The sequence below is a fragment of the Pagrus major genome, chromosome 2 (assembly GCF_040436345.1).
Source record: "Pagrus major chromosome 2, Pma_NU_1.0".
In the NCBI taxonomy this organism is placed as follows: domain Eukaryota; kingdom Metazoa; phylum Chordata; class Actinopteri; order Spariformes; family Sparidae; genus Pagrus; species Pagrus major.
In genome coordinates this window covers 8,243,667-8,270,887 of record NC_133216.1, presented here as the reverse complement: position 1 = coordinate 8,270,887, position 27,221 = coordinate 8,243,667, and positions in this window count along the sequence as shown.

The window sequence follows — 27,221 nt, the reverse complement described above, 5'->3', positions numbered from 1 at the left end:
GTGAATATTTTAGTGAAAAGAGACAATGTTTCATGAGACTGCCTTAAGGCTGGCATTAGGGTTAGGGTTAGGGGTTAGGGTTATGGAGCTAGGGTTAGGGTTAGGGTTAGGGTTATGGAGCTAGGGTTAGGGTTACGGTCGTCTTTTGACCGATTGACTCGAAATTCGTCACGAATGTGGTCCTCTACTCGCTGAATGAGACACAGCAGTCCCCATCGGATTCCGGTGAAATTTGTATTTTTGGTGAATATTTTAAAGAAAAAAGTGGCCCATTTTTTCAATAGCTTCCAGGTCTTTGGACCGATTGACTCGAAATCGCTCCCAAATGTGCTCCTATACTGGCTGAACGAGACACAGCAGTCCCCATCGGATTCCGGTGAAATTTGTATTTTTGGTGAATATTTAAAGAAAAAAGTGGCCCATTTTTTCAATAGCTTCCAGGTCTTTGGACCGATTGACTCGAAATCGCTCCCAAATGTGCTCCTATACTGGCTGAACGAGACACAGCAGTCCCCATCGGATTCCGGTGAAATTTGTATTTTTGGTGAATATTTTAAAGAAAAAAGTGGCCCATTTTTTCAATAGCTTCCAGGTCTTTGGACCGATTGACTCGAAATCGCTCCCAAATGTGCTCCTATACTGGCTGAACGAGACACAGCAGTCCCCATCGGATTCCGGTGAAATTTGTATTTTTGGTGAATATTTTAGTGAAAAGAGACAATGTTTCATGAGACTGCCTTAAGGCTGGCATTAGGGTTAGGGTTAGGGTTAGGGTTATGGAGCTAGGGTTAGGGTTAGGGTTAGGGTTATGGAGCTAGGGTTAGGGTTACGGTCGTCTTTTGACCGATTGACTCGAAATTCGTCACGAATGTGGTCCTCTACTCGCTGAATGAGACACAGCAGTCCCCATCGGATTCCGGTGAAATTTGTATTTTTGGTGAATATTTTAAAGAAAAAAGTGGCCCATTTTTTCAATAGCTTCCAGGTCTTTGGACCGATTGACTCGAAATCGCTCCCAAATGTGCTCCTATACTGGCTGAACGAGACACAGCAGTCCCCATCGGATTCCGGTGAAATTTGTATTTTTGGTGAATATTTTAAAGAAAAAAGTGGCCCATTTTTTCAATAGCTTCCAGGTCTTTGGACCGATTGACTCGAAATCGCTCCCAAATGTGCTCCTATACTGGCTGAACGAGACACAGCAGTCCCCATCGGATTCCGGTGAAATTTGTATTTTTGGTGAATATTTTAGTGAAAAGAGACAATGTTTCATGAGACTGCCTTAAGGCTGGCATTAGGGTTAGGGTTAGGGTTAGGGTTATGGAGCTAGGGTTAGGGTTAGGGTTAGGGTTATGGAGCTAGGGTTAGGGTTACGGTCGTCTTTTGACCGATTGACTCGAAATTCGTCACGAATGTGGTCCTCTACTCGCTGAATGAGACACAGCAGTCCCCATCGGATTCCGGTGAAATTTGTATTTTTGGTGAATATTTTAAAGAAAAAAGTGGCCCATTTTTTCAATAGCTTCCAGGTCTTTGGATCGATTGACTCGAAATCGCTCCCAAATGTGCTCCTATACTGGCTGAACGAGACACAGCAGTCCCCATCGGATTCCGGTGAAATTTGTATTTTTGGTGAATATTTTAAAGAAAAAAGTGGCCCATTTTTTCAATAGCTTCCAGGTCTTTGGACCGATTGACTCGAAATCGCTCCCAAATGTGCTCCTATACTGGCTGAACGAGACACAGCAGTCCCCATCGGATTCCGGTGAAATTTGTATTTTTGGTGAATATTTTAGTGAAAAGAGACAATGTTTCATGAGACTGCCTTAAGGCTGGCATTAGGGTTAGGGTTAGGGTTAGGGTTATGGAGCTAGGGTTAGGGTTACGGTCGTCTTTTGACCGATTGACTCGAAATTCGTCACGAATGTGGTCCTCTACTCGCTGAATGAGACACAGCAGTCCCCATCGGATTCTGGTGAAATTTGTATTTTTGGTGAATATTTTAAAGAAAAAAGTGGCCCATTTTTTCAATAGCTTCCAGGTCTTTGGACCGATTGACTCGAAATCGCTCCCAAATGTGCTCCTATACTGGCTGAACGAGACACAGCAGTCCCCATCGGATTCCGGTGAAATTTGTATTTTTGGTGAATATTTTAGTGAAAAGAGACAATGTTTCATGAGACTGCCTTAAGGCTGGCATTAGGGTTAGGGTTAGGGTTAGGGTTATGGAGCTAGGGTTAGGGTTAGGGTTAGGGTTATGGAGCTAGGGTTAGGGTTACGGTCGTCTTTTGACCGATTGACTCGAAATTCGTCACGAATGTGGTCCTCTACTCGCTGAATGAGACACAGCAGTCCCCATCGGATTCCGGTGAAATTTGTATTTTTGGTGAATATTTTAAAGAAAAAAGTGGCCCATTTTTTCAATAGCTTCCAGGTCTTTGGACCGATTGACTCGAAATCGCTCCCAAATGTGCTCCTATACTGGCTGAACGAGACACAGCAGTCCCCATCGGATTCCGGTGAAATTTGTATTTTTGGTGAATATTTAAAGAAAAAAGTGGCCCATTTTTTCAATAGCTTCCAGGTCTTTGGACCGATTGACTCGAAATCGCTCCCAAATGTGCTCCTATACTGGCTGAACGAGACACAGCAGTCCCCATCGGATTCCGGTGAAATTTGTATTTTTGGTGAATATTTTAAAGAAAAAAGTGGCCCATTTTTTCAATAGCTTCCAGGTCTTTGGACCGATTGACTCGAAATCGCTCCCAAATGTGCTCCTATACTGGCTGAACGAGACACAGCAGTCCCCATCGGATTCCGGTGAAATTTGTATTTTTGGTGAATATTTTAGTGAAAAGAGACAATGTTTCATGAGACTGCCTTAAGGCTGGCATTAGGGTTAGGGTTAGGGTTAGGGTTATGGAGCTAGGGTTAGGGTTAGGGTTAGGGTTATGGAGCTAGGGTTAGGGTTACGGTCGTCTTTTGACCGATTGACTCGAAATTCGTCACGAATGTGGTCCTCTACTCGCTGAATGAGACACAGCAGTCCCCATCGGATTCCGGTGAAATTTGTATTTTTGGTGAATATTTTAAAGAAAAAAGTGGCCCATTTTTTCAATAGCTTCCAGGTCTTTGGACCGATTGACTCGAAATCGCTCCCAAATGTGCTCCTATACTGGCTGAACGAGACACAGCAGTCCCCATCGGATTCCGGTGAAATTTGTATTTTTGGTGAATATTTTAAAGAAAAAAGTGGCCCATTTTTTCAATAGCTTCCAGGTCTTTGGACCGATTGACTCGAAATCGCTCCCAAATGTGCTCCTATACGGGCTGAACGAGACACAGCAGTCCCCATCGGATTCCGGTGAAATTTGTATTTTTGGTGAATATTTTAGTGAAAAGAGACAATGTTTCATGAGACTGCCTTAAGGCTGGCATTAGGGTTAGGGTTAGGGTTAGGGTTATGGAGCTAGGGTTAGGGTTAGGGTTAGGGTTATGGAGCTAGGGTTAGGGTTACGGTCGTCTTTTGACCGATTGACTCGAAATTCGTCACGAATGTGGTCCTCTACTCGCTGAATGAGACACAGCAGTCCCCATCGGATTCCGGTGAAATTTGTATTTTTGGTGAATATTTTAAAGAAAAAAGTGGCCCATTTTTTCAATAGCTTCCAGGTCTTTGGATCGATTGACTCGAAATCGCTCCCAAATGTGCTCCTATACTGGCTGAACGAGACACAGCAGTCCCCATCGGATTCCGGTGAAATTTGTATTTTTGGTGAATATTTTAAAGAAAAAAGTGGCCCATTTTTTCAATAGCTTCCAGGTCTTTGGACCGATTGACTCGAAATCGCTCCCAAATGTGCTCCTATACTGGCTGAACGAGACACAGCAGTCCCCATCGGATTCCGGTGAAATTTGTATTTTTGGTGAATATTTTAGTGAAAAGAGACAATGTTTCATGAGACTGCCTTAAGGCTGGCATTAGGGTTAGGGTTAGGGTTAGGGTTATGGAGCTAGGGTTAGGGTTACGGTCGTCTTTTGACCGATTGACTCGAAATTCGTCACGAATGTGGTCCTCTACTCGCTGAATGAGACACAGCAGTCCCCATCGGATTCTGGTGAAATTTGTATTTTTGGTGAATATTTTAAAGAAAAAAGTGGCCCATTTTTTCAATAGCTTCCAGGTCTTTGGACCGATTGACTCGAAATCGCTCCCAAATGTGCTCCTATACTGGCTGAACGAGACACAGCAGTCCCCATCGGATTCCGGTGAAATTTGTATTTTTGGTGAATATTTTAGTGAAAAGAGACAATGTTTCATGAGACTGCCTTAAGGCTGGCATTAGGGTTAGGGTTAGGGTTAGGGTTATGGAGCTAGGGTTAGGGTTAGGGTTAGGGTTATGGAGCTAGGGTTAGGGTTACGGTCGTCTTTTGACCGATTGACTCGAAATTCGTCACGAATGTGGTCCTCTACTCGCTGAATGAGACACAGCAGTCCCCATCGGATTCCGGTGAAATTTGTATTTTTGGTGAATATTTTAAAGAAAAAAGTGGCCCATTTTTTCAATAGCTTCCAGGTCTTTGGATCGATTGACTCGAAATCGCTCCCAAATGTGCTCCTATACTGGCTGAACGAGACACAGCAGTCCCCATCGGATTCCGGTGAAATTTGTATTTTTGGTGAATATTTTAAAGAAAAAAGTGGCCCATTTTTTCAATAGCTTCCAGGTCTTTGGACCGATTGACTCGAAATCGCTCCCAAATGTGCTCCTATACTGGCTGAACGAGACACAGCAGTCCCCATCGGATTCCGGTGAAATTTGTATTTTTGGTGAATATTTTAGTGAAAAGAGACAATGTTTCATGAGACTGCCTTAAGGCTGGCATTAGGGTTAGGGTTAGGGTTAGGGTTATGGAGCTAGGGTTAGGGTTACGGTCGTCTTTTGACCGATTGACTCGAAATTCGTCACGAATGTGGTCCTCTACTCGCTGAATGAGACACAGCAGTCCCCATCGGATTCTGGTGAAATTTGTATTTTTGGTGAATATTTTAAAGAAAAAAGTGGCCCATTTTTTCAATAGCTTCCAGGTCTTTGGACCGATTGACTCGAAATCGCTCCCAAATGTGCTCCTATACTGGCTGAACGAGACACAGCAGTCCCCATCGGATTCCGGTGAAATTTGTATTTTTGGTGAATATTTTAGTGAAAAGAGACAATGTTTCATGAGACTGCCTTAAGGCTGGCATTAGGGTTAGGGTTAGGGTTAGGGTTATGGAGCTAGGGTTAGGGTTACGGTCGTCTTTTGACCGATTGACTCGAAATTCGTCACGAATGTGGTCCTCTACTCGCTGAATGAGACACAGCAGTCCCCATCGGATTCTGGTGAAATTTGTATTTTTGGTGAATATTTTAAAGAAAAAAGTGGCCCATTTTTTCAATAGCTTCCAGGTCTTTGGACCGATTGACTCGAAATCGCTCCCAAATGTGCTCCTATACTGGCTGAACGAGACACAGCAGTCCCCATCGGATTCCGGTGAAATTTGTATTTTTGGTGAATATTTTAGTGAAAAGAGACAATGTTTCATGAGACTGCCTTAAGGCTGGCATTAGGGTTAGGGTTAGGGTTAGGGTTATGGAGCTAGGGTTAGGGTTACGGTCGTCTTTTGAGCGATTGACTCGAAATTCGTCACGAATGTGGTCCTCTACTCGCTGAATGAGACACAGCAGTCCCCATCGGATTCCGGTGAAATTTGTATTTTTGGTGAATATTTTAAAGAAAAAAGTGGCCCATTTTTTCAATAGCTTCCAGGTCTTTGGACCGATTGACTCGAAATCGCTCCCAAATGTGCTCCTATACTGGCTGAACGAGACACAGCAGTCCCCATCGGATTCCGGTGAAATTTGTATTTTTGGTGAATATTTTAAAGAAAAAAGTGGCCCATTTTTTCAATAGCTTCCAGGTCTTTGGACCGATTGACTCGAAATCGCTCCCAAATGTGCTCCTATACTGGCTGAACGAGACACAGCAGTCCCCATCGGATTCCGGTGAAATTTGTATTTTTGGTGAATATTTTAGTGAAAAGAGACAATGTTTCATGAGACTGCCTTAAGGCTGGCATTAGGGTTAGGGTTAGGGTTAGGGTTATGGAGCTAGGGTTAGGGTTACGGTCGTCTTTTGACCGATTGACTCGAAATTCGTCACGAATGTGGTCCTCTACTCGCTGAATGAGACACAGCAGTCCCCATCGGATTCTGGTGAAATTTGTATTTTTGGTGAATATTTTAAAGAAAAAAGTGGCCCATTTTTTCAATAGCTTCCAGGTCTTTGGACCGATTGACTCGAAATCGCTCCCAAATGTGCTCCTATACTGGCTGAACGAGACACAGCAGTCCCCATCGGATTCCGGTGAAATTTGTATTTTTGGTGAATATTTTAAAGAAAAAAGTGGCCCATTTTTTCAATAGCTTCCAGGTCTTTGGACCGATTGACTCGAAATCGCTCCCAAATGTGCTCCTATACTGGCTGAACGAGACACAGCAGTCCCCATCGGATTCCGGTGAAATTTGTATTTTTGGTGAATATTTTAGTGAAAAGAGACAATGTTTCATGAGACTGCCTTAAGGCTGGCATTAGGGTTAGGGTTAGGGTTAGGGTTATGGAGCTAGGGTTAGGGTTACGGTCGTCTTTTGACCGATTGACTCGAAATTCGTCACGAATGTGGTCCTCTACTCGCTGAATGAGACACAGCAGTCCCCATCGGATTCCGGTGAAATTTGTATTTTTGGTGAATATTTTAAAGAAAAAAGTGGCCCATTTTTTCAATAGCTTCCAGGTCTTTGGACCGATTGACTCGAAATCGCTCCCAAATGTGCTCCTATACTGGCTGAACGAGACACAGCAGTCCCCATCGGATTCCGGTGAAATTTGTATTTTTGGTGAATATTTTAAAGAAAAAAGTGGCCCATTTTTTCAATAGCTTCCAGGTCTTTGGACCGATTGACTCGAAATCACTCCCAAATGTGCTCCTATACTGGCTGAACGAGACACAGCAGTCCCCATCGGATTCCGGTGAAATTTGTATTTTTGGTGAATATTTTAGTGAAAAGAGACAATGTTTCATGAGACTGCCTTAAGGCTGGCATTAGGGTTAGGGTTAGGGTTAGGGTTATGGAGCTAGGGTTAGGGTTACGGTCGTCTTTTGACCGATTGACTCGAAATTCGTCACGAATGTGGTCCTCTACTCGCTGAATGAGACACAGCAGTCCCCATCGGATTCCGGTGAAATTTGTATTTTTGGTGAATATTTTAAAGAAAAAAGTGGCCCATTTTTTCAATAGCTTCCAGGTCTTTGGACCGATTGACTCGAAATCGCTCCCAAATGTGCTCCTATACTGGCTGAACGAGACACAGCAGTCCCCATCGGATTCCGGTGAAATTTGTATTTTTGGTGAATATTTTAAAGAAAAAAGTGGCCCATTTTTTCAATAGCTTCCAGGTCTTTGGACCGATTGACTCGAAATCGCTCCCAAATGTGCTCCTATACTGGCTGAACGAGACACAGCAGTCCCCATCGGATTCCGGTGAAATTTGTATTTTTGGTGAATATTTTAGTGAAAAGAGACAATGTTTCATGAGACTGCCTTAAGGCTGGCATTAGGGTTAGGGTTAGGGTTAGGGTTATGGAGCTAGGGTTAGGGTTAGGGTTAGGGTTATGGAGCTAGGGTTAGGGTTACGGTCGTCTTTTGACCGATTGACTCGAAATTCGTCACGAATGTGGTCCTCTACTCGCTGAATGAGACACAGCAGTCCCCATCGGATTCCGGTGAAATTTGTATTTTTGGTGAATATTTTAAAGAAAAAAGTGGCCCATTTTTTCAATAGCTTCCAGGTCTTTGGACCGATTGACTCGAAATCGCTCCCAAATGTGCTCCTATACTGGCTGAACGAGACACAGCAGTCCCCATCGGATTCCGGTGAAATTTGTATTTTTGGTGAATATTTTAAAGAAAAAAGTGGCCCATTTTTTCAATAGCTTCCAGGTCTTTGGACCGATTGACTCGAAATCGCTCCCAAATGTGCTCCTATACTGGCTGAACGAGACACAGCAGTCCCCATCGGATTCCGGTGAAATTTGTATTTTTGGTGAATATTTTAGTGAAAAGAGACAATGTTTCATGAGACTGCCTTAAGGCTGGCATTAGGGTTAGGGTTAGGGTTAGGGTTATGGAGCTAGGGTTAGGGTTACGGTCGTCTTTTGACCGATTGACTCGAAATTCGTCACGAATGTGGTCCTCTACTCGCTGAATGAGACACAGCAGTCCCCATCGGATTCCGGTGAAATTTGTATTTTTGGTGAATATTTTAAAGAAAAAAGTGGCCCATTTTTTCAATAGCTTCCAGGTCTTTGGACCGATTGACTCGAAATCGCTCCCAAATGTGCTCCTATACTGGCTGAACGAGACACAGCAGTCCCCATCGGATTCCGGTGAAATTTGTATTTTTGGTGAATATTTTAAAGAAAAAAGTGGCCCATTTTTTCAATAGCTTCCAGGTCTTTGGACCGATTGACTCGAAATCGCTCCCAAATGTGCTCCTATACTGGCTGAACGAGACACAGCAGTCCCCATCGGATTCCGGTGAAATTTGTATTTTTGGTGAATATTTTAAAGAAAAAAGTGGCCCATTTTTTCAATAGCTTCCAGGTCTTTGGACCGATTGACTCGAAATCGCTCCCAAATGTGCTCCTATACTGGCTGAACGAGACACAGCAGTCCCCATCGGATTCCGGTGAAATTTGTATTTTTGGTGAATATTTTAGTGAAAAGAGACAATGTTTCATGAGACTGCCTTAAGGCTGGCATTAGGGTTAGGGTTAGGGTTAGGGTTATGGAGCTAGGGTTAGGGTTAGGGTTAGGGTTATGGAGCTAGGGTTAGGGTTACGGTCGTCTTTTGACCGATTGACTCGAAATTCGTCACGAATGTGGTCCTCTACTCGCTGAATGAGACACAGCAGTCCCCATCGGATTCCGGTGAAATTTGTATTTTTGGTGAATATTTTAAAGAAAAAAGTGGCCCATTTTTTCAATAGCTTCCAGGTCTTTGGATCGATTGACTCGAAATCGCTCCCAAATGTGCTCCTATACTGGCTGAACGAGACACAGCAGTCCCCATCGGATTCCGGTGAAATTTGTATTTTTGGTGAATATTTTAAAGAAAAAAGTGGCCCATTTTTTCAATAGCTTCCAGGTCTTTGGACCGATTGACTCGAAATCGCTACCAAATGTGCTCCTATACTGGCTGAACGAGACACAGCAGTCCCCATCGGATTCCGGTGAAATTTGTATTTTTGGTGAATATTTTAAAGAAAAAAGTGGCCCATTTTTTCAATAGCTTCCAGGTCTTTGGACCGATTGACTCGAAATCGCTCCCAAATGTGCTCCTATACTGGCTGAACGAGACACAGCAGTCCCCATCGGATTCCGGTGAAATTTGTATTTTTGGTGAATATTTTAGTGAAAAGAGACAATGTTTCATGAGACTGCCTTAAGGCTGGCATTAGGGTTAGGGTTAGGGTTAGGGTTATGGAGCTAGGGTTAGGGTTACGGTCGTCTTTTGACCGATTGACTCGAAATTCGTCACGAATGTGGTCCTCTACTCGCTGAATGAGACACAGCAGTCCCCATCGGATTCTGGTGAAATTTGTATTTTTGGTGAATATTTTAAAGAAAAAAGTGGCCCATTTTTTCAATAGCTTCCAGGTCTTTGGACCGATTGACTCGAAATCGCTCCCAAATGTGCTCCTATACTGGCTGAACGAGACACAGCAGTCCCCATCGGATTCCGGTGAAATTTGTATTTTTGGTGAATATTTTAAAGAAAAAAGTGGCCCATTTTTTCAATAGCTTCCAGGTCTTTGGACCGATTGACTCGAAATCGCTCCCAAATGTGCTCCTATACTGGCTGAACGAGACACAGCAGTCCCCATCGGATTCCGGTGAAATTTGTATTTTTGGTGAATATTTTAGTGAAAAGAGACAATGTTTCATGAGACTGCCTTAAGGCTGGCATTAGGGTTAGGGTTAGGGTTAGGGTTATGGAGCTAGGGTTAGGGTTACGGTCGTCTTTTGACCGATTGACTCGAAATTCGTCACGAATGTGGTCCTCTACTCGCTGAATGAGACACAGCAGTCCCCATCGGATTCTGGTGAAATTTGTATTTTTGGTGAATATTTTAAAGAAAAAAGTGGCCCATTTTTTCAATAGCTTCCAGGTCTTTGGACCGATTGACTCGAAATCGCTCCCAAATGTGCTCCTATACTGGCTGAACGAGACACAGCAGTCCCCATCGGATTCCGGTGAAATTTGTATTTTTGGTGAATATTTTAAAGAAAAAAGTGGCCCATTTTTTCAATAGCTTCCAGGTCTTTGGACCGATTGACTCGAAATCGCTCCCAAATGTGCTCCTATACTGGCTGAACGAGACACAGCAGTCCCCATCGGATTCCGGTGAAATTTGTATTTTTGGTGAATATTTTAGTGAAAAGAGACAATGTTTCATGAGACTGCCTTAAGGCTGGCATTAGGGTTAGGGTTAGGGTTAGGGTTATGGAGCTAGGGTTAGGGTTACGGTCGTCTTTTGACCGATTGACTCGAAATTCGTCACGAATGTGGTCCTCTACTCGCTGAATGAGACACAGCAGTCCCCATCGGATTCCGGTGAAATTTGTATTTTTGGTGAATATTTTAAAGAAAAAAGTGGCCCATTTTTTCAATAGCTTCCAGGTCTTTGGACCGATTGACTCGAAATCGCTCCCAAATGTGCTCCTATACTGGCTGAACGAGACACAGCAGTCCCCATCGGATTCCGGTGAAATTTGTATTTTTGGTGAATATTTTAAAGAAAAAAGTGGCCCATTTTTTCAATAGCTTCCAGGTCTTTGGACCGATTGACTCGAAATCACTCCCAAATGTGCTCCTATACTGGCTGAACGAGACACAGCAGTCCCCATCGGATTCCGGTGAAATTTGTATTTTTGGTGAATATTTTAAAGAAAAAAGTGGCCCATTTTTTCAATAGCTTCCAGGTCTTTGGACCGATTGACTCGAAATCGCTCCCAAATGTGCTCCTATACTGGCTGAACGAGACACAGCAGTCCCCATCGGATTCCGGTGAAATTTGTATTTTTGGTGAATATTTTAGTGAAAAGAGACAATGTTTCATGAGACTGCCTTAAGGCTGGCATTAGGGTTAGGGTTAGGGTTAGGGTTATGGAGCTAGGGTTAGGGTTACGGTCGTCTTTTGACCGATTGACTCGAAATTCGTCACGAATGTGGTCCTCTACTCGCTGAATGAGACACAGCAGTCCCCATCGGATTCCGGTGAAATTTGTATTTTTGGTGAATATTTTAAAGAAAAAAGTGGCCCATTTTTTCAATAGCTTCCAGGTCTTTGGACCGATTGACTCGAAATCGCTCCCAAATGTGCTCCTATACTGGCTGAACGAGACACAGCAGTCCCCATCGGATTCCGGTGAAATTTGTATTTTTGGTGAATATTTTAAAGAAAAAAGTGGCCCATTTTTTCAATAGCTTCCAGGTCTTTGGACCGATTGACTCGAAATCGCTCCCAAATGTGCTCCTATACTGGCTGAACGAGACACAGCAGTCCCCATCGGATTCCGGTGAAATTTGTATTTTTGGTGAATATTTTAGTGAAAAGAGACAATGTTTCATGAGACTGCCTTAAGGCTGGCATTAGGGTTAGGGTTAGGGTTAGGGTTATGGAGCTAGGGTTAGGGTTAGGGTTAGGGTTATGGAGCTAGGGTTAGGGTTACGGTCGTCTTTTGACCGATTGACTCGAAATTCGTCACGAATGTGGTCCTCTACTCGCTGAATGAGACACAGCAGTCCCCATCGGATTCCGGTGAAATTTGTATTTTTGGTGAATATTTTAAAGAAAAAAGTGGCCCATTTTTTCAATAGCTTCCAGGTCTTTGGACCGATTGACTCGAAATCGCTCCCAAATGTGCTCCTATACTGGCTGAACGAGACACAGCAGTCCCCATCGGATTCCGGTGAAATTTGTATTTTTGGTGAATATTTTAAAGAAAAAAGTGGCCCATTTTTTCAATAGCTTCCAGGTCTTTGGACCGATTGACTCGAAATCGCTCCCAAATGTGCTCCTATACTGGCTGAACGAGACACAGCAGTCCCCATCGGATTCCGGTGAAATTTGTATTTTTGGTGAATATTTTAGTGAAAAGAGACAATGTTTCATGAGACTGCCTTAAGGCTGGCATTAGGGTTAGGGTTAGGGTTAGGGTTATGGAGCTAGGGTTAGGGTTACGGTCGTCTTTTGACCGATTGACTCGAAATTCGTCACGAATGTGGTCCTCTACTCGCTGAATGAGACACAGCAGTCCCCATCGGATTCCGGTGAAATTTGTATTTTTGGTGAATATTTTAAAGAAAAAAGTGGCCCATTTTTTCAATAGCTTCCAGGTCTTTGGACCGATTGACTCGAAATCGCTCCCAAATGTGCTCCTATACTGGCTGAACGAGACACAGCAGTCCCCATTGGATTCCGGTGAAATTTGTATTTTTGGTGAATATTTTAAAGAAAAAAGTGGCCCATTTTTTCAATAGCTTCCAGGTCTTTGGACCGATTGACTCGAAATCGCTCCCAAATGTGCTCCTATACTGGCTGAACGAGACACAGCAGTCCCCATCGGATTCCGGTGAAATTTGTATTTTTGGTGAATATTTTAAAGAAAAAAGTGGCCCATTTTTTCAATAGCTTCCAGGTCTTTGGACCGATTGACTCGAAATCGCTCCCAAATGTGCTCCTATACTGGCTGAACGAGACACAGCAGTCCCCATCGGATTCCGGTGAAATTTGTATTTTTGGTGAATATTTTAGTGAAAAGAGACAATGTTTCATGAGACTGCCTTAAGGCTGGCATTAGGGTTAGGGTTAGGGTTAGGGTTATGGAGCTAGGGTTAGGGTTAGGGTTAGGGTTATGGAGCTAGGGTTAGGGTTACGGTCGTCTTTTGACCGATTGACTCGAAATTCGTCACGAATGTGGTCCTCTACTCGCTGAATGAGACACAGCAGTCCCCATCGGATTCCGGTGAAATTTGTATTTTTGGTGAATATTTTAAAGAAAAAAGTGGCCCATTTTTTCAATAGCTTCCAGGTCTTTGGATCGATTGACTCGAAATCGCTCCCAAATGTGCTCCTATACTGGCTGAACGAGACACAGCAGTCCCCATCGGATTCCGGTGAAATTTGTATTTTTGGTGAATATTTTAAAGAAAAAAGTGGCCCATTTTTTCAATAGCTTCCAGGTCTTTGGACCGATTGACTCGAAATCGCTACCAAATGTGCTCCTATACTGGCTGAACGAGACACAGCAGTCCCCATCGGATTCCGGTGAAATTTGTATTTTTGGTGAATATTTTAAAGAAAAAAGTGGCCCATTTTTTCAATAGCTTCCAGGTCTTTGGACCGATTGACTCGAAATCGCTCCCAAATGTGCTCCTATACTGGCTGAACGAGACACAGCAGTCCCCATCGGATTCCGGTGAAATTTGTATTTTTGGTGAATATTTTAGTGAAAAGAGACAATGTTTCATGAGACTGCCTTAAGGCTGGCATTAGGGTTAGGGTTAGGGTTAGGGTTATGGAGCTAGGGTTAGGGTTACGGTCGTCTTTTGACCGATTGACTCGAAATTCGTCACGAATGTGGTCCTCTACTCGCTGAATGAGACACAGCAGTCCCCATCGGATTCTGGTGAAATTTGTATTTTTGGTGAATATTTTAAAGAAAAAAGTGGCCCATTTTTTCAATAGCTTCCAGGTCTTTGGACCGATTGACTCGAAATCGCTCCCAAATGTGCTCCTATACTGGCTGAATGAGACACAGCAGTCCCCATCGGATTCCGGTGAAATTTGTATTTTTGGTGAATATTTTAAAGAAAAAAGTGGCCCATTTTTTCAATAGCTTCCAGGTCTTTGGACCGATTGACTCGAAATCGCTCCCAAATGTGCTCCTATACTGGCTGAACGAGACACAGCAGTCCCCATCGGATTCCGGTGAAATTTGTATTTTTGGTGAATATTTTAGTGAAAAGAGACAATGTTTCATGAGACTGCCTTAAGGCTGGCATTAGGGTTAGGGTTAGGGTTAGGGTTATGGAGCTAGGGTTAGGGTTACGGTCGTCTTTTGACCGATTGACTCGAAATTCGTCACGAATGTGGTCCTCTACTCGCTGAATGAGAAACAGCAGTCCCCATCGGATTCCGGTGAAATTTGTATTTTTGGTGAATATTTTAAAGAAAAAAGTGGCCCATTTTTTCAATAGCTTCCAGGTCTTTGGACCGATTGACTCGAAATCGCTCCCAAATGTGCTCCTATACTGGCTGAACGAGACACAGCAGTCCCCATCGGATTCCGGTGAAATTTGTATTTTTGGTGAATATTTTAAAGAAAAAAGTGGCCCATTTTTTCAATAGCTTCCAGGTCTTTGGACCGATTGACTCGAAATCACTCCCAAATGTGCTCCTATACTGGCTGAACGAGACACAGCAGTCCCCATCGGATTCCGGTGAAATTTGTATTTTTGGTGAATATTTTAGTGAAAAGAGACAATGTTTCATGAGACTGCCTTAAGGCTGGCATTAGGGTTAGGGTTAGGGTTAGGGTTATGGAGCTAGGGTTAGGGTTACGGTCGTCTTTTGACCGATTGACTCGAAATTCGTCACGAATGTGGTCCTCTACTCGCTGAATGAGACACAGCAGTCCCCATCGGATTCCGGTGAAATTTGTATTTTTGGTGAATATTTTAAAGAAAAAAGTGGCCCATTTTTTAAATAGCTTCCAGGTCTTTGGACCGATTGACTCGAAATCGCTCCCAAATGTGCTCCTATACTGGCTGAACGAGACACAGCAGTCCCCATCGGATTCCGGTGAAATTTGTATTTTTGGTGAATATTTTAAAGAAAAAAGTGGCCCATTTTTTCAATAGCTTCCAGGTCTTTGGACCGATTGACTCGAAATCGCTCCCAAATGTGCTCCTATACTGGCTGAACGAGACACAGCAGTCCCCATCGGATTCCGGTGAAATTTGTATTTTTGGTGAATATTTTAGTGAAAAGAGACAATGTTTCATGAGACTGCCTTAAGGCTGGCATTAGGGTTAGGGTTAGGGTTAGGGTTATGGAGCTAGGGTTAGGGTTAGGGTTAGGGTTATGGAGCTAGGGTTAGGGTTACGGTCGTCTTTTGACCGATTGACTCGAAATTCGTCACGAATGTGGTCCTCTACTCGCTGAATGAGACACAGCAGTCCCCATCGGATTCCGGTGAAATTTGTATTTTTGGTGAATATTTTAAAGAAAAAAGTGGCCCATTTTTTCAATAGCTTCCAGGTCTTTGGACCGATTGACTCGAAATCGCTCCCAAATGTGCTCCTATACTGGCTGAACGAGACACAGCAGTCCCCATCGGATTCCGGTGAAATTTGTATTTTTGGTGAATATTTTAAAGAAAAAAGTGGCCCATTTTTTCAATAGCTTCCAGGTCTTTGGACCGATTGACTCGAAATCACTCCCAAATGTGCTCCTATACTGGCTGAACGAGACACAGCAGTCCCCATCGGATTCCGGTGAAATTTGTATTTTTGGTGAATATTTTAAAGAAAAAAGTGGCCCATTTTTTCAATAGCTTCCAGGTCTTTGGACCGATTGACTCGAAATCGCTCCCAAATGTGCTCCTATACTGGCTGAACGAGACACAGCAGTCCCCATCGGATTCCGGTGAAATTTGTATTTTTGGTGAATATTTTAGTGAAAAGAGACAATGTTTCATGAGACTGCCTTAAGGCTGGCATTAGGGTTAGGGTTAGGGTTAGGGTTATGGAGCTAGGGTTAGGGTTACGGTCGTCTTTTGACCGATTGACTCGAAATTCGTCACGAATGTGGTCCTCTACTCGCTGAATGAGACACAGCAGTCCCCATCGGATTCCGGTGAAATTTGTATTTTTGGTGAATATTTTAAAGAAAAAAGTGGCCCATTTTTTCAATAGCTTCCAGGTCTTTGGACCGATTGACTCGAAATCGCTCCCAAATGTGCTCCTATACTGGCTGAACGAGACACAGCAGTCCCCATCGGATTCCGGTGAAATTTGTATTTTTGGTGAATATTTTAAAGAAAAAAGTGGCCCATTTTTTCAATAGCTTCCAGGTCTTTGGACCGATTGACTCGAAATCGCTCCCAAATGTGCTCCTATACTGGCTGAACGAGACACAGCAGTCCCCATCGGATTCCGGTGAAATTTGTATTTTTGGTGAATATTTTAGTGAAAAGAGACAATGTTTCATGAGACTGCCTTAAGGCTGGCATTAGGGTTAGGGTTAGGGTTAGGGTTATGGAGCTAGGGTTAGGGTTAGGGTTAGGGTTATGGAGCTAGGGTTAGGGTTACGGTCGTCTTTTGACCGATTGACTCGAAATTCGTCACGAATGTGGTCCTCTACTCGCTGAATGAGACACAGCAGTCCCCATCGGATTCCGGTGAAATTTGTATTTTTGGTGAATATTTTAAAGAAAAAAGTGGCCCATTTTTTCAATAGCTTCCAGGTCTTTGGACCGATTGACTCGAAATCGCTCCCAAATGTGCTCCTATACTGGCTGAACGAGACACAGCAGTCCCCATCGGATTCCGGTGAAATTTGTATTTTTGGTGAATATTTTAGTGAAAAGAGACAATGTTTCATGAGACTGCCTTAAGGCTGGCATTAGGGTTAGGGTTAGGGTTAGGGTTATGGAGCTAGGGTTAGGGTTACGGTCGTCTTTTGACCGATTGACTCGAAATTCGTCACGAATGTGGTCCTCTACTCGCTGAATGAGACACAGCAGTCCCCATCGGATTCCGGTGAAATTTGTATTTTTGGTGAATATTTTAAAGAAAAAAGTGGCCCATTTTTTCAATAGCTTCCAGGTCTTTGGACCGATTGACTCGAAATCGCTCCCAAATGTGCTCCTATACTGGCTGAACGAGACACAGCAGTCCCCATCGGATTCCGGTGAAATTTGTATTTTTGGTGAATATTTTAGTGAAAAGAGACAATGTTTCATGAGACTGCCTTAAGGCTGGCATTAGGGTTAGGGTTAGGGTTAGGGTTATGGAGCTAGGGTTAGGGTTAGGGTTAGGGTTATGGAGCTAGGGTTAGGGTTACGGTCGTCTTTTGACCGATTGACTCGAAATTCGTCACGAATGTGGTCCTCTACTCGCTGAATGAGACACAGCAGTCCCCATCGGATTCCGGTGAAATTTGTATTTTTGGTGAATATTTTAAAGAAAAAAGTGGCCCATTTTTTCAATAGCTTCCAGGTCTTTGGACCGATTGACTCGAAATCGCTCCCAAATGTGCTCCTATACTGGCTGAACGAGACACAGCAGTCCCCATCGGATTCCGGTGAAATTTGTATTTTTGGTGAATATTTAAAGAAAAAAGTGGCCCATTTTTTCAGTAGCTTCCAGGTCTTTGGACCGATTGACTCGAAATCGCTCCCAAATGTGCTCCTATACTGGCTGAACGAGACACAGCAGTCCCCATCGGATTCCGGTGAAATTTGTATTTTTGGTGAATATTTTAAAGAAAAAAGTGGCCCATTTTTTCAATAGCTTCCAGGTCTTTGGACCGATTGACTCGAAATCGCTCCCAAATGTGCTCCTATACTGGCTGAACGAGACACAGCAGTCCCCATCGGATTCCGGTGAAATTTGTATTTTTGGTGAATATTTTAGTGAAAAGAGACAATGTTTCATGAGACTGCCTTAAGGCTGGCATTAGGGTTAGGGTTAGGGTTAGGGTTATGGAGCTAGGGTTAGGGTTACGGTCGTCTTTTGACCGATTGACTCGAAATTCGTCACGAATGTGGTCCTCTACTCGCTGAATGAGACACAGCAGTCCCCATCGGATTCCGGTGAAATTTGTATTTTTGGTGAATATTTTAAAGAAAAAAGTGGCCCATTTTTTCAATAGCTTCCAGGTCTTTGGACCGATTGACTCGAAATCGCTCCCAAATGTGCTCCTATACTGGCTGAACGAGACACAGCAGTCCCCATCGGATTCCGGTGAAATTTGTATTTTTGGTGAATATTTTAAAGAAAAAAGTGGCCCATTTTTTCAATAGCTTCCAGGTCTTTGGACCGATTGACTCGAAATCACTCCCAAATGTGCTCCTATACTGGCTGAACGAGACACAGCAGTCCCCATCGGATTCCGGTGAAATTTGTATTTTTGGTGAATATTTTAGTGAAAAGAGACAATGTTTCATGAGACTGCCTTAAGGCTGGCATTAGGGTTAGGGTTAGGGTTAGGGTTATGGAGCTAGGGTTAGGGTTACGGTCGTCTTTTGACCGATTGACTCGAAATTCGTCACGAATGTGGTCCTCTACTCGCTGAATGAGACACAGCAGTCCCCATCGGATTCCGGTGAAATTTGTATTTTTGGTGAATATTTTAAAGAAAAAAGTGGCCCATTTTTTCAATAGCTTCCAGGTCTTTGGACCGATTGACTCGAAATCGCTCCCAAATGTGCTCCTATACTGGCTGAACGAGACACAGCAGTCCCCATCGGATTCCGGTGAAATTTGTATTTTTGGTGAATATTTTAAAGAAAAAAGTGGCCCATTTTTTCAATAGCTTCCAGGTCTTTGGACCGATTGACTCGAAATCGCTCCCAAATGTGCTCCTATACTGGCTGAACGAGACACAGCAGTCCCCATCGGATTCCGGTGAAATTTGTATTTTTGGTGAATATTTTAGTGAAAAGAGACAATGTTTCATGAGACTGCCTTAAGGCTGGCATTAGGGTTAGGGTTAGGGTTAGGGTTATGGAGCTAGGGTTAGGGTTAGGGTTAGGGTTATGGAGCTAGGGTTAGGGTTACGGTCGTCTTTTGACCGATTGACTCGAAATTCGTCACGAATGTGGTCCTCTACTCGCTGAATGAGACACAGCAGTCCCCATCGGATTCCGGTGAAATTTGTATTTTTGGTGAATATTTTAAAGAAAAAAGTGGCCCATTTTTTCAATAGCTTCCAGGTCTTTGGACCGATTGACTCGAAATCGCTCCCAAATGTGCTCCTATACTGGCTGAACGAGACACAGCAGTCCCCATCGGATTCCGGTGAAATTTGTATTTTTGGTGAATATTTTAAAGAAAAAAGTGGCCCATTTTTTCAATAGCTTCCAGGTCTTTGGACCGATTGACTCGAAATCACTCCCAAATGTGCTCCTATACTGGCTGAACGAGACACAGCAGTCCCCATCGGATTCCGGTGAAATTTGTATTTTTGGTGAATATTTTAAAGAAAAAAGTGGCCCATTTTTTCAATAGCTTCCAGGTCTTTGGACCGATTGACTCGAAATCGCTCCCAAATGTGCTCCTATACTGGCTGAACGAGACACAGCAGTCCCCATCGGATTCCGGTGAAATTTGTATTTTTGGTGAATATTTTAGTGAAAAGAGACAATGTTTCATGAGACTGCCTTAAGGCTGGCATTAGGGTTAGGGTTAGGGTTAGGGTTATGGAGCTAGGGTTAGGGTTACGGTCGTCTTTTGACCGATTGACTCGAAATTCGTCACGAATGTGGTCCTCTACTCGCTGAATGAGACACAGCAGTCCCCATCGGATTCCGGTGAAATTTGTATTTTTGGTGAATATTTTAAAGAAAAAAGTGGCCCATTTTTTCAATAGCTTCCAGGTCTTTGGACCGATTGACTCGAAATCGCTCCCAAATGTGCTCCTATACTGGCTGAACGAGACACAGCAGTCCCCATCGGATTCCGGTGAAATTTGTATTTTTGGTGAATATTTTAAAGAAAAAAGTGGCCCATTTTTTCAATAGCTTCCAGGTCTTTGGACCGATTGACTCGAAATCGCTCCCAAATGTGCTCCTATACTGGCTGAACGAGACACAGCAGTCCCCATCGGATTCCGGTGAAATTTGTATTTTTGGTGAATATTTTAGTGAAAAGAGACAATGTTTCATGAGACTGCCTTAAGGCTGGCATTAGGGTTAGGGTTAGGGTTAGGGTTATGGAGCTAGGGTTAGGGTTAGGGTTAGGGTTATGGAGCTAGGGTTAGGGTTACGGTCGTCTTTTGACCGATTGACTCGAAATTCGTCACGAATGTGGTCCTCTACTCGCTGAATGAGACACAGCAGTCCCCATCGGATTCCGGTGAAATTTGTATTTTTGGTGAATATTTTAAAGAAAAAAGTGGCCCATTTTTTCAATAGCTTCCAGGTCTTTGGACCGATTGACTCGAAATCGCTCCCAAATGTGCTCCTATACTGGCTGAACGAGACACAGCAGTCCCCATCGGATTCCGGTGAAATTTGTATTTTTGGTGAATATTTTAAAGAAAAAAGTGGCCCATTTTTTCAATAGCTTCCAGGTCTTTGGACCGATTGACTCGAAATCACTCCCAAATGTGCTCCTATACTGGCTGAACGAGACACAGCAGTCCCCATCGGATTCCGGTGAAATTTGTATTTTTGGTGAATATTTTAAAGAAAAAAGTGGCCCATTTTTTCAATAGCTTCCAGGTCTTTGGACCGATTGACTCGAAATCGCTCCCAAATGTGCTCCTATACTGGCTGAACGAGACACAGCAGTCCCCATCGGATTCCGGTGAAATTTGTATTTTTGGTGAATATTTTAGTGAAAAGAGACAATGTTTCATGAGACTGCCTTAAGGCTGGCATTAGGGTTAGGGTTAGGGTTAGGGTTATGGAGCTAGGGTTAGGGTTACGGTCGTCTTTTGACCGATTGACTCGAAATTCGTCACGAATGTGGTCCTCTACTCGCTGAATGAGACACAGCAGTCCCCATCGGATTCCGGTGAAATTTGTATTTTTGGTGAATATTTTAAAGAAAAAAGTGGCCCATTTTTTCAATAGCTTCCAGGTCTTTGGACCGATTGACTCAAAATCGCTCCCAAATGTGCTCCTATACTGGCTGAACGAGACACAGCAGTCCCCATCGGATTCCGGTGAAATTTGTATTTTTGGTGAATATTTTAAAGAAAAAAGTGGCCCATTTTTTCAATAGCTTCCAGGTCTTTGGACCGATTGACTCGAAATCGCTCCCAAATGTGCTCCTATACTGGCTGAACGAGACACAGCAGTCCCCATCGGATTCCGGTGAAATTTGTATTTTTGGTGAATATTTTAGTGAAAAGAGACAATGTTTCATGAGACTGCCTTAAGGCTGGCATTAGGGTTAGGGTTAGGGTTAGGGTTATGGAGCTAGGGTTAGGGTTAGGGTTAGGGTTATGGAGCTAGGGTTAGGGTTACGGTCGTCTTTTGACCGATTGACTCGAAATTCGTCACGAATGTGGTCCTCTACTCGCTGAATGAGACACAGCAGTCCCCATCGGATTCCGGTGAAATTTGTATTTTTGGTGAATATTTTAAAGAAAAAAGTGGCCCATTTTTTCAATAGCTTCCAGGTCTTTGGACCGATTGACTCGAAATCGCTCCCAAATGTGCTCCTATACTGGCTGAACGAGACACAGCAGTCCCCATCGGATTCCGGTGAAATTTGTATTTTTGGTGAATATTTTAGTGAAAAGAGACAATGTTTCATGAGACTGCCTTAAGGCTGGCATTAGGGTTAGGGTTAGGGTTAGGGTTATGGAGCTAGGGTTAGGGTTACGGTCGTCTTTTGACCGATTGACTCGAAATTCGTCACGAATGTGGTCCTCTACTCGCTGAATGAGACACAGCAGTCCCCATCGGATTCCGGTGAAATTTGTATTTTTGGTGAATATTTTAAAGAAAAAAGTGGCCCATTTTTTCAATAGCTTCCAGGTCTTTGGACCGATTGACTCGAAATCGCTCCCAAATGTGCTCCTATACTGGCTGAACGAGACACAGCAGTCCCCATCGGATTCCGGTGAAATTTGTATTTTTGGTGAATATTTTAAAGAAAAAAGTGGCCCATTTTTTCAATAGCTTCCAGGTCTTTGGACCGATTGACTCGAAATCACTCCCAAATGTGCTCCTATACTGGCTGAACGAGACACAGCAGTCCCCATCGGATTCCGGTGAAATTTGTATTTTTGGTGAATATTTTAAAGAAAAAAGTGGCCCATTTTTTCAATAGCTTCCAGGTCTTTGGACCGATTGACTCGAAATCGCTCCCAAATGTGCTCCTATACTGGCTGAACGAGACACAGCAGTCCCCATCGGATTCCGGTGAAATTTGTATTTTTGGTGAATATTTTAGTGAAAAGAGACAATGTTTCATGAGACTGCCTTAAGGCTGGCATTAGGGTTAGGGTTAGGGTTAGGGTTATGGAGCTAGGGTTAGGGTTACGGTCGTCTTTTGACCGATTGACTCGAAATTCGTCACGAATGTGGTCCTCTACTCGCTGAATGAGACACAGCAGTCCCCATCGGATTCCGGTGAAATTTGTATTTTTGGTGAATATTTTAAAGAAAAAAGTGGCCCATTTTTTCAATAGCTTCCAGGTCTTTGGACCGATTGACTCAAAATCGCTCCCAAATGTGCTCCTATACTGGCTGAACGAGACACAGCAGTCCCCATCGGATTCCGGTGAAATTTGTATTTTTGGTGAATATTTTAAAGAAAAAAGTGGCCCATTTTTTCAATAGCTTCCAGGTCTTTGGACCGATTGACTCGAAATCGCTCCCAAATGTGCTCCTATACTGGCTGAACGAGACACAGCAGTCCCCATCGGATTCCGGTGAAATTTGTATTTTTGGTGAATATTTTAGTGAAAAGAGACAATGTTTCATGAGACTGCCTTAAGGCTGGCATTAGGGTTAGGGTTAGGGTTAGGGTTATGGAGCTAGGGTTAGGGTTAGGGTTAGGGTTATGGAGCTAGGGTTAGGGTTACGGTCGTCTTTTGACCGATTGACTCGAAATTCGTCACGAATGTGGTCCTCTACTCGCTGAATGAGACACAGCAGTCCCCATCGGATTCCGGTGAAATTTGTATTTTTGGTGAATATTTTAAAGAAAAAAGTGGCCCATTTTTTCAATAGCTTCCAGGTCTTTGGACCGATTGACTCGAAATCGCTCCCAAATGTGCTCCTATACTGGCTGAACGAGACACAGCAGTCCCCATCGGATTCCGGTGAAATTTGTATTTTTGGTGAATATTTAAAGAAAAAAGTGGCCCATTTTTTCAGTAGCTTCCAGGTCTTTGGACCGATTGACTCGAAATCGCTCCCAAATGTGCTCCTATACTGGCTGAACGAGACACAGCAGTCCCCATCGGATTCCGGTGAAATTTGTATTTTTGGTGAATATTTTAAAGAAAAAAGTGGCCCATTTTTTCAATAGCTTCCAGGTCTTTGGACCGATTGACTCGAAATCGCTCCCAAATGTGCTCCTATACTGGCTGAACGAGACACAGCAGTCCCCATCGGATTCCGGTGAAATTTGTATTTTTGGTGAATATTTTAGTGAAAAGAGACAATGTTTCATGAGACTGCCTTAAGGCTGGCATTAGGGTTAGGGTTAGGGTTAGGGTTATGGAGCTAGGGTTAGGGTTACGGTCGTCTTTTGACCGATTGACTCGAAATTCGTCACGAATGTGGTCCTCTACTCGCTGAATGAGACACAGCAGTCCCCATCGGATTCCGGTGAAATTTGTATTTTTGGTGAATATTTTAAAGAAAAAAGTGGCCCATTTTTTCAATAGCTTCCAGGTCTTTGGACCGATTGACTCGAAATCGCTCCCAAATGTGCTCCTATACTGGCTGAACGAGACACAGCAGTCCCCATCGGATTCCGGTGAAATTTGTATTTTTGGTGAATATTTTAAAGAAAAAAGTGGCCCATTTTTTCAATAGCTTCCAGGTCTTTGGACCGATTGACTCGAAATCACTCCCAAATGTGCTCCTATACTGGCTGAACGAGACACAGCAGTCCCCATCGGATTCCGGTGAAATTTGTATTTTTGGTGAATATTTTAGTGAAAAGAGACAATGTTTCATGAGACTGCCTTAAGGCTGGCATTAGGGTTAGGGTTAGGGTTAGGGTTATGGAGCTAGGGTTAGGGTTACGGTCGTCTTTTGACCGATTGACTCGAAATTCGTCACGAATGTGGTCCTCTACTCGCTGAATGAGACACAGCAGTCCCCATCGGATTCCGGTGAAATTTGTATTTTTGGTGAATATTTTAAAGAAAAAAGTGGCCCATTTTTTCAATAGCTTCCAGGTCTTTGGACCGATTGACTCGAAATCGCTCCCAAATGTGCTCCTATACTGGCTGAACGAGACACAGCAGTCCCCATCGGATTCCGGTGAAATTTGTATTTTTGGTGAATATTTTAAAGAAAAAAGTGGCCCATTTTTTCAATAGCTTCCAGGTCTTTGGACCGATTGACTCGAAATCACTCCCAAATGTGCTCCTATACTGGCTGAACGAGACACAGCAGTCCCCATCGGATTCCGGTGAAATTTGTATTTTTGGTGAATATTTTAGTGAAAAGAGACAATGTTTCATGAGACTGCCTTAAGGCTGGCATTAGGGTTAGGGTTAGGGTTAGGGTTATGGAGCTAGGGTTAGGGTTACGGTCGTCTTTTGACCGATTGACTCGAAATTCGTCACGAATGTGGTCCTCTACTCGCTGAATGAGACACAGCAGTCCCCATCGGATTCCGGTGAAATTTGTATTTTTGGTGAATATTTTAAAGAAAAAAGTGGCCCATTTTTTCAATAGCTTCCAGGTCTTTGGACCGATTGACTCGAAATCGCTCCCAAATGTGCTCCTATACTGGCTGAACGAGACACAGCAGTCCCCATCGGATTCCGGTGAAATTTGTATTTTTGGTGAATATTTTAAAGAAAAAAGTGGCCCATTTTTTCAATAGCTTCCAGGTCTTTGGACCGATTGACTCGAAATCGCTCCCAAATGTGCTCCTATACTGGCTGAACGAGACACAGCAGTCCCCATCGGATTCCGGTGAAATTTGTATTTTTGGTGAATATTTTAGTGAAAAGAGACAATGTTTCATGAGACTGCCTTAAGGCTGGCATTAGGGTTAGGGTTAGGGTTAGGGTTATGGAGCTAGGGTTAGGGTTAGGGTTAGGGTTATGGAGCTAGGGTTAGGGTTACGGTCGTCTTTTGACCGATTGACTCGAAATTCGTCACGAATGTGGTCCTCTACTCGCTGAATGAGACACAGCAGTCCCCATCGGATTCCGGTGAAATTTGTATTTTTGGTGAATATTTTAAAGAAAAAAGTGGCCCATTTTTTCAATAGCTTCCAGGTCTTTGGACCGATTGACTCGAAATCGCTCCCAAATGTGCTCCTATACTGGCTGAACGAGACACAGCAGTCCCCATCGGATTCCGGTGAAATTTGTATTTTTGGTGAATATTTTAAAGAAAAAAGTGGCCCATTTTTTCAATAGCTTCCAGGTCTTTGGACCGATTGACTCGAAATCACTCCCAAATGTGCTCCTATACTGGCTGAACGAGACACAGCAGTCCCCATCGGATTCCGGTGAAATTTGTATTTTTGGTGAATATTTTAAAGAAAAAAGTGGCCCATTTTTTCAATAGCTTCCAGGTCTTTGGACCGATTGACTCGAAATCGCTCCCAAATGTGCTCCTATACTGGCTGAACGAGACACAGCAGTCCCCATCGGATTCCGGTGAAATTTGTATTTTTGGTGAATATTTTAGTGAAAAGAGACAATGTTTCATGAGACTGCCTTAAGGCTGGCATTAGGGTTAGGGTTAGGGTTAGGGTTATGGAGCTAGGGTTAGGGTTACGGTCGTCTTTTGACCGATTGACTCGAAATTCGTCACGAATGTGGTCCTCTACTCGCTGAATGAGACACAGCAGTCCCCATCGGATTCCGGTGAAATTTGTATTTTTGGTGAATATTTTAAAGAAAAAAGTGGCCCATTTTTTCAATAGCTTCCAGGTCTTTGGACCGATTGACTCGAAATCGCTCCCAAATGTGCTCCTATACTGGCTGAACGAGACACAGCAGTCCCCATCGGATTCCGGTGAAATTTGTATTTTTGGTGAATATTTTAAAGAAAAAAGTGGCCCATTTTTTCAATAGCTTCCAGGTCTTTGGACCGATTGACTCGAAATCGCTCCCAAATGTGCTCCTATACTGGCTGAACGAGACACAGCAGTCCCCATCGGATTCCGGTGAAATTTGTATTTTTGGTGAATATTTTAGTGAAAAGAGACAATGTTTCATGAGACTGCCTTAAGGCTGGCATTAGGGTTAGGGTTAGGGTTAGGGTTATGGAGCTAGGGTTAGGGTTAGGGTTAGGGTTATGGAGCTAGGGTTAGGGTTACGGTCGTCTTTTGACCGATTGACTCGAAATTCGTCACGAATGTGGTCCTCTACTCGCTGAATGAGACACAGCAGTCCCCATCGGATTCCGGTGAAATTTGTATTTTTGGTGAATATTTTAAAGAAAAAAGTGGCCCATTTTTTCAATAGCTTCCAGGTCTTTGGACCGATTGACTCGAAATCGCTCCCAAATGTGCTCCTATACTGGCTGAACGAGACACAGCAGTCCCCATCGGATTCCGGTGAAATTTGTATTTTTGGTGAATATTTAAAGAAAAAAGTGGCCCATTTTTTCAGTAGCTTCCAGGTCTTTGGACCGATTGACTCGAAATCGCTCCCAAATGTGCTCCTATACTGGCTGAACGAGACACAGCAGTCCCCATCGGATTCCGGTGAAATTTGTATTTTTGGTGAATATTTTAAAGAAAAAAGTGGCCCATTTTTTCAATAGCTTCCAGGTCTTTGGACCGATTGACTCGAAATCGCTCCCAAATGTGCTCCTATACTGGCTGAACGAGACACAGCAGTCCCCATCGGATTCCGGTGAAATTTGTATTTTTGGTGAATATTTAAAGAAAAAAGTGGCCCATTTTTTCAGTAGCTTCCAGGTCTTTGGACCGATTGACTCGAAATCGCTCCCAAATGTGCTCCTATACTGGCTGAACGAGACACAGCAGTCCCCATCGGATTCCGGTGAAATTTGTATTTTTGGTGAATATTTTAAAGAAAAAAGTGGCCCATTTTTTCAATAGCTTCCAGGTCTTTGGACCGATTGACTCGAAATCGCTCCCAAATGTGCTCCTATACTGGCTGAACGAGACACAGCAGTCCCCATCGGATTCCGGTGAAA